This window comes from Gordionus sp. m RMFG-2023, chromosome 4, assembly GCF_954871325.1.
Source record: "Gordionus sp. m RMFG-2023 chromosome 4, tfGorSpeb1-WG-v2, whole genome shotgun sequence".
Taxonomy (NCBI): Eukaryota; Metazoa; Nematomorpha; class Gordioida; order Chordodea; family Parachordodidae; genus Gordionus; species Gordionus sp. m RMFG-2023.
This window is the reverse complement of record NC_088778.1, coordinates 31,009,011-31,017,785: the sequence shown is the minus strand read 5'-3', so window position 1 is coordinate 31,017,785 and position 8,775 is coordinate 31,009,011.

Sequence of the window (8,775 nt, the reverse complement as noted above, 5' to 3'; positions counted from 1 at the left end):
TATGGACAAAATCACATCATATGGTTTCCACAGCATCCTGATATCGCACAATATACCCATTTGTTGTTATTGAAATGTGGTGTTTAAACTATAAGAGTTTAATTTTCATTTATAAAACAAAGAGGTTGAGATATTTTAATATGGGAGTGTCAAAGCTTCTAAATCTAAAAATATCGCGAAGTTCTCATTATCATTATTTTAATCGATCGACATTTTGTCTCGTTTTTTGTAAGAAATTTTATTTTTCTTAGTTTTAAATATTTAATTTAAAAAATTATTATTATACACATATTTCGCAATTTCGGATAATTAATGCCTAAATTAAAATCGTAATGTATCTCGGTAGACGAATAAAATGGATCTTGGTAAATAATTTTTATTAGCATCTAATCTTTCTATAAAATAAATCAACCACGATAAATGATTTGATGTTAACTCAAATTGATTTCTTTCCCTTCCTATCCTATCCTATCCTATCCTATCCTATCCTATCCTATCCTATCCTATCCTATCCTATCCTATCCTATCCTATCCTATCCTATCCTATCCTATCCTATCCTATCTATCCTATCCTATCCTATCCTATCCCATCCTATCCTATCCTATCCTATCCTATCCTATCCTATCCCATCCTATCCTATCCTATCCTATCCTATCCTATCCTATCCTATCCTATCCTATCCTATCCTATCCTATCCTATCCTATCCTATCCTATCCTATCTATCTATCCTATCCCATCTATCCTATCCTATCCATCCCATCCTATCCTATCCCATCCATCCATCCATCCATCCCATCCATCTATCCATCCATCTATCTATCTATCTATCTATCTATCTATCTATCTATCTATCTATCTATCCTATCCTATCCTATCCTATCCTATCCTATCCTATCCTATCTATCCTATCCTATCCTATCCTATCCTATCCTATCCTATCCTATCCTATCCTATCCTATCCTATCCTATCCTATCCTATCCTATCCTATCTATCTATCCTATCCTATCCTATCCTATCCTATCCTATCCTATCCTATCCTATCCTATCCTATCCTATCTATCTATCCTATCTATCTATCCTATCTTCCTATCTTCTATCCTATCTATCTATCCTATCCTATCCTATCCTATCCTATCCTATCCTATCCTATCCTATCCTATCTATCCTATCCTATCCTATCCTATCCTATCCTATCCTATCCTATCCTATCCTATCCTATCCTATCCTATCCTATCCTATCCTATCCTATCCTATCCTCTATCCTATCCTATCCTATCCTATCCTATCCTATCCTATCCTATCTTCTATCCTATCTATCTATCCTATCTATCTATCCTATCCTATCCTATCCTATCCTATCCCTATCCTATCCTATCTATCCTATCCTATCCTATCCCTATCCTATCCATCCTATCCTATCCTATCCTATCCTATCCTATCCTATCCTATCCTATCCTATCCTATCCTATCCTATCCTTCCTATCTTTCCTTCCTTCCTTCCTTCCTTCCTTCCTTCCTTCCTTCCTTCCTTCCTTCCTTCCTTCCTTCCTTCCTTCCTTCCTTCCTTCCTTCCTTCCTTCCTTCCTTCCTTCCTTCCTTCCTTCCTTCCTTCCTTCCTTCCTTCCTTCCTTCCTTCCTTCCTTCCTTCCTTCCTTCCTTCCTTCCTTCCTTCCTTCCTTCCTTCCTTCCTTCCTTCCTTCCTTCCTTTCTTCCTTCCTTATCACATTTTACCCTATTCTCTGATAATTTTTTTTCATCTTAAAAATTAAGAATTTGTTGCTGGTAAAATATGATAAAATTATATTATTAGGTAAAATGCATTTAAATTATATCGGATAGGCAATAATTGCAAAAGTCATTTTATATAAAAAATTTATAAATATCATTTTTGTTTAATAGAATACAATGAGAAGATGCCTAGGCCCGAATTTATGTAGAAAATACTTCCTTATCACATTTTACCCTATTCTCTGATAATTTTTTTTCATCTTAAAAATTAAGAATTTGTTGCTGGTAAAATATGATAAAATTATATTATTAGGTAAAATGCATTTAAATTATATCGGATAGGCAATAATTGCAAAAGTCATTTTATATAAAAAATTTATAAATATCATTTTTGTTTAATAGAATACAATGAGAAGATGCCTAGGCCCGAATTTATGTAGAAAATAATCATTAAAAATATTAAATATATTTTATAAATATTTGAAAAATAGATATTTAATTAAGTTTTCTTGATTTACCAATTTGCCCCCCCCCTCCCTGCCAAGAAATAAATCCAGCTCTAGAAGATTTTAAATTCCACTTAATCTATCAAGATTAATTTTAAAAACGTGTTTCTACAGATTCCCATTAATAAGTTGCAGAAATCTTTCGACAATATCCACACACAAAGGATACTACCAATTTACTAGACTTCCTTAGAAATTGTTTTTTTTGGGGGCCCTGATCAAAAATGTCCTTTCCAGATTATCCCAAGTTGCAATAGGTATACTCGGAAAAAATTTCTATAGATTACTTTGCCCATAACCTTGTTTGCCTTTGTCTACAATCCTGATAATTAATCATTTCGTAAATATTTCTTTCTCTACTCCATCTTTATTTTGTTCATTTCCAAGAATACTTTTAAAAATCAAATGTCTAAACATATTAGAGAGAACGCAACTTTTAACAGAAATGATAAAAAGATTTTATATGATGAAAAACTATTCCTTCCCTCTAAACATATTATCAAAATTTAAAACGTTTTCTCGCAAAATCAACCAAGTGATATGAATGCATCTCTTCGCATTTTCAACTCTACTGAAACATTAACTCCTAATAATGAATCTATATCCCAGTGAGAGTATTTTACATGGCATTAGGCCACACAATACACAAATTGATATCAAGATTTTTGAAGCTCAGCAGAAGGCATTGTGTCTATATCCAAACATTCATCAGATGATCTTGAAGGTATTAGCGCCATTTTTCATCATGATAATATTATTAACACTAAATCACTCGATGGCATATTATTAAACAGTATCACACAATTTTTAATCTATTGCTTAAAGATCCAATTCCTGAGCCCATGATTGCTTTAGTTTTGGGATTCGGTCAATTCCTATGAAAAGAAGAGATTGGGCTCGGCCCATTATTGTTTGATCAATATTTCGATATCTAAAATCATAGTTGGGTAACTATATCATCATCTCTTTCTAATCAGGTGGCGGCTAGCACCATAGAAGTTAAAGTCTGCAGCGCATGTAGCCCCATTTTCCAAAGTGAATCTTCCTTAAATATCGTAATAAAGCCTCTAACTATATTTTAAAAAAAAACCTATTTCCCACCTATAAAAACGATCCAGAATATATCAATTTCATTGTGCACAGTTACTCCGAGGCAGCATACTTAAAATTTTATGACAAAATTATACTTTCTGGTAAAGTTATACAACAGGGTAACCTCTTGCTATCCATTATTATTTTTCTTAGGTGTTGAAACAATCATAGATTCTAGTTTTTTTTTGACCCAATATTAAATACTAGGTATTTAGATGTGTAGTATAATTATATTTAAATTTCCTTTATTTATAATATTACATATTACATATTATCTTTAGATTGTTTATTTTGGTTCTAAATATTTTACTTGTGCAAAAATGAGGGGATTCGTTTATGTTCCCCATCTTTCCTTTTTCTTGCTGCTTTTATCTCTTCAATAAACAGAATAGCTAATGATCCTGAAAAGGCGCTATTCACACTTGAATAAGCAATCATCAACCTCCAAATTTAAAGGATTTTGAATTATTCCTGTGTTTCTTTCTTTCTTTTTAAGAAAGATATCCTTTTAAGTTATTCATTAGAACAATATGCCAGTCATGTTATTCTAAATTCTAAATCGGGTTAAAAATGATTATCAGCAATTCCAATATAGAAATGGGTTTTCTTCATACTAACGAAGAACTAGATATCGCTATTTCACTTCATAGTGCGACATAGCTTCCATTAAAATTTATCAATTGCAGATTTCAAAAGTTAACATCCTTCATACTGTTTTCCAAAGGCCGCTTCCCAAGGATCTTAAAAATTTTTAAAAAAATTTATATGCCTAATACGAGTCATCTCAAGCAATGGCAGAAGATGCTAGAATTGCCTAATACCATTGTCCTATGATCGTTCAATAGCGATTACACATGCATTAATATCTTTGCAAGATCTAATAGAAATCCCTCCACAATTAGTTCAATTGAACTCTCGAAAATAATTAAATATGCGGACATCGCTATTGTAATATTTATTTCATTTATCACCAATACTCTTGGTATTATCCCTAAAATTCGGCACAGTGTTATGTATAAAATTAAGGAAAATAATAATTGGCGATCATAATGAAGACTACCAACCTAAAGCAAGTTAATTACGATTGCCATTTATAGTTTCATATTTTTTAATTGTTCTTTTTTTAAGTGCTCCGCTTTTCCGTTGTATCGTAGATGGTAAGGAAGCCTTATGAAGATTTTTCATAAATAATTTGCTTTGGAATGGGGGCTGGACGCCTTATCTGTAACAATAGTATTGGGGTATCCAAAAATGACAAAATGTCTTAATAATAATTTTCTTCGTAGAAAGTTTTTGTATTTTTTGTCCAGTCACTGAAACTTATTATCACCTTGTTTGTTAAACAACGCGTTCTTGAAAGAAATTCATTTTTTTTAACGTATATTTTTTGAAGAACGTGTTCTTGTTTTACGTTAGTTAATTCAAATTTTTTTTAAAAAAAAATCATATAATTTTTATTCATTTGAAAATAAAAAAAAATATTAAAGTTTTATAGTTATAGTTTTATTAATTTTTATTTATTATTTATATTTTATAAGTTAGTTTAAGCATAAATTTTATTATTTTCACTCATCTTCCGATTCTAAAATTACCAAGCGCCCCAAATATAAGGCAACATCTAGTGTTGTTAAAGGGCTCAATATTTTAAAACGGCTAACCCAATATTTTAGATATTACGTGCGACTGGAGATTTTACTTTATGATGGCAGAGAAGTTTGGATATCTATTATCGAAATATAGAGGCTTGCGTAATATAACTTTGGCCAAAATCGTAATTTAATCTCGGCCAAATTGAACCGTTTAACAACACTATCACATCCTATATTCAAGAAACCTAATTTCTATTCTAATTAAATGTAAAATGGGTCTGATGATATATAATACCGATTTTCAAAATCTATAGGTTCTAATTTAAAGAGACAATTGTTTGTAATATTTGTTAATTTTATACAATATAACTATAAGTAGCTCGTTAATAATTTATTTTATGTTGTTGTATTTTCATAAAAATTTTTAAAGCAAAGGACAAAAAGATAAATATTTTAAATATATTTCTAGTGCTAAAAGAGTTATTTATAAAGAATACTACTACAAATTCCCTCATATGCCCCTGAAGAGCGTGTTTTTTTAGTGTTGCTAATACGGCATTCAAGCGTTCCTGCCCTGCCTATCAATTTGAAAAAACAATTGAAATTACATTTCTATTTATCATTATATCGTATTTATACGTATCAAAATAAAAACTATTGATTTTAAACATGGCTAATATTATTGTGTTAAAATATATAAGATAAGGCATTATTTAATAATAAATTAAGTATTAAATTGAAATTTAAAAAAATTATTTATTTATTCAGAAAGTTTAGAAGTAACGTGAACCCGTTCCTCTTTTAGAAGGTGAACTGAATGCGTTGGATTTTACGGAGTGCCATTTTTTAATGATCGTTTTACCCGCCAAGGTTATGTATTTGTCATGATTCATAATTCGTTAACTTGTAATTCGATATCTCTTCATCAATATTATTTGTATCGAACATTATCTTGAGCCAATAATTATGTCTTAGTTCATACTCTGTGTGGGCCATATGTAAAAAAAAGGATAAAATATTTATTTGTAAATTTTTATTATGGTTCTTAATAATAACCCGTTAATATACATCCTGCTTTTCTCCTAAATTCATTTCGTGGATGGAAAAAATGGTTTCCCATATTTCCATCTTATTACCTTTGCGCCAAAAAGAGTTGTTATGTAACGTAAAAATTTTGCTAATATTAGATCGTTTCTTGTTTGTGATTTTATATATAAAGCTGAAACAGATTGTGGGGAATCCGCTATGGTTTACCGTCTATTTGGGAAATAAATTGTCACAATTGAGTGTTTTTGGATTGGGAACTTAAGAACCTAAATATAAAATAAAATAAAAATATATACTAAAATATGATTATTAATCTTTATTAAATAAATAACTATAATCAAATACAAAGTGAAAAACATAATCAAAATAAAAGGAAAATAAAATTAATATAAGAAAAATAAAAGTAAAAAAATTAGTAAGTAAAAATTAAAATCTAAGTTAAACAAAAAAATAATCATTTTTCGCATCATAATTTCTCCATTATATATCCTTTTTCTTTAATCAACATTTACATAGTCTCAATTTGCATCGAGATTTATTTCTTTATTCTTATTTGAATATTTTTCGGTTTCGTAATTTTGTTTAAAAGTGATTTACCTATCTTTCGTTTTTCTTAATCTAGTAAATTTGAATATTACCACAATTACAACAGAAAGCATATCCGCATTTCTACAATTTTTGATAAGCGTAATTTGTTAGTAGTACCCCGGGTCTGAACCCCGGGTTTTTACGACCAAGCAAATTAACAACATTAGTAGTGACCATCTTACTAATCGTGCTGACATAACTCTTGTGGATTAATTAACGATGTAAGCGATTGATGTCGGTAATTTTAATAAAATTGTTGTCAATAAGATATTGTTTAAATTTAATTAATCTATATATTATTTCTAACTCAATCTCTATCTGGTTAATATCGTTCCCTGGAATTTAATATATGAGATATGAATCCAACCGCTTTTATTTCATTGTTAATCATATGGGACAGAACTATAGTTAGGATATAGCCGATTTATTTTGGCTAAAGCTAAACCTGAAATCAATTTTTTACAACTTTCCAATTTTTTTAATGAAATTAGGTATGTATATATATAAATATTTTAAATCTGCTTTAGTGGAAATTTAATGATTATGTAATTTAGAAGAGAGACGATTGTCAATATAGTCAATAAAACATTTCAGATTTTTATTGATGAAAATAGGTAGTAATGAATATTTCAAATATTTTTTAGTTATATTTCAACCATAATGTAATTCATAAGGATGACAATTATCATCTTAGGGTAAGGCTTACAAAAATATACAAAATATATTCATACATTTTTTAATTTTTATGACACTCCAATATAGTAAGGATAATTCTCAGTTATATTATAATGAAAGCCCTCAGAAATAAGATTATTTACAAATAATCAGGTAAATATAGATTAATATAATGATATTTATTTTCGGGAAGAGAGGAAATATAAAAGTGGCAAAATATGAGGCGATAATAAGTAGATCCCACTAGATTTGGGCATCTCGAATACTTATATCTCAGATACAAGCCTTTTGTATCTTGTACTCAGTATCTTTTGACATTTTTAATGGGATTACTATCTGTCTCTAAGATAATTCTGAAAGGAATTGTGTATCTTTTTAATTACCTTGACAAAATACAGATACATATTCTTTTTAATATTCATGTTTAAAAAAAATTACATATCACAGAATATAACCTTATTTTCTTCTTGGAGTCTTGTATTAATTTCCTTATTTTTTTCCGCCATTTTTTAAATATTATGACCACATTAAGATGGTTAGATAAAAAAAATAAGGTTAGGGTCCACCTTTTCGTATGAACATTTATGAAAAAACGTCAAATGACCTACAATGGCCACAAATATATTTGAAGCGATTATAATATATGTATAATTTTGAAACATTGTAACAGATTAGGCAAATAAATTAAAAAATGCTTTTTATTTTAACATAAATTTAAATAGAAATAGAAATTGCTAAATAGTAATTAATATTTATATTAATACAAGAACAGTATATACTAAAAATAAATTGCAGATTATTTACAATATTTTGGCAAACTCTTAATAATTATATATTAGAGGCAGCACAGATATATTATATATATCTTTGATATAATATTAATAAAATTTATATCAAATATCATTATAAAAATTTAAATTAATATATAAAAATGAATCTCTTTTTTTGCATAATAAAGTATAAATTGAATTAAAATAAATTTGAAAACTCATTAAATATTTTAATAGCTTTTATTTTGTAATCTAATACAATATATATTAAGTTATTTATATAAAATTTTAATGAATACAATCAAACATCTATAAAATATTTGAAGTATATCTTTAGCTCAGAAACAGAAGAATTAACTATACAATGGCTCAAATGAAATATAATGTGAACGATATTATCCTGTTCAAAATTTATGGTTTCAAGACTGTTGTATTCATTTTTAAATTATGATGAATATTATAATAGATACTTAAAGTAAAGATCCTTAAATATTATATATTATTTCAATCACTTTAAAATATATAATATCTTATCGAATTTATTTATTTATTTTTAGTGTAATTATTTGAAATTTCCCTAATATTTCTTTAATAACATTGAGTAAGATAACCATAAAATCTATTCTTTGTGAACCAAAGGAAATGTTGAACTCTTAGTCGACTTTTTAGTTTATAGAATAAGCACAGAGTTGGGGAAGTCCTATGGAAAAAGAATCTAGATACAGATATAGATTCTTGGTGAAAAAAAGAATTTAGATACAGATACTAGTATCTTTT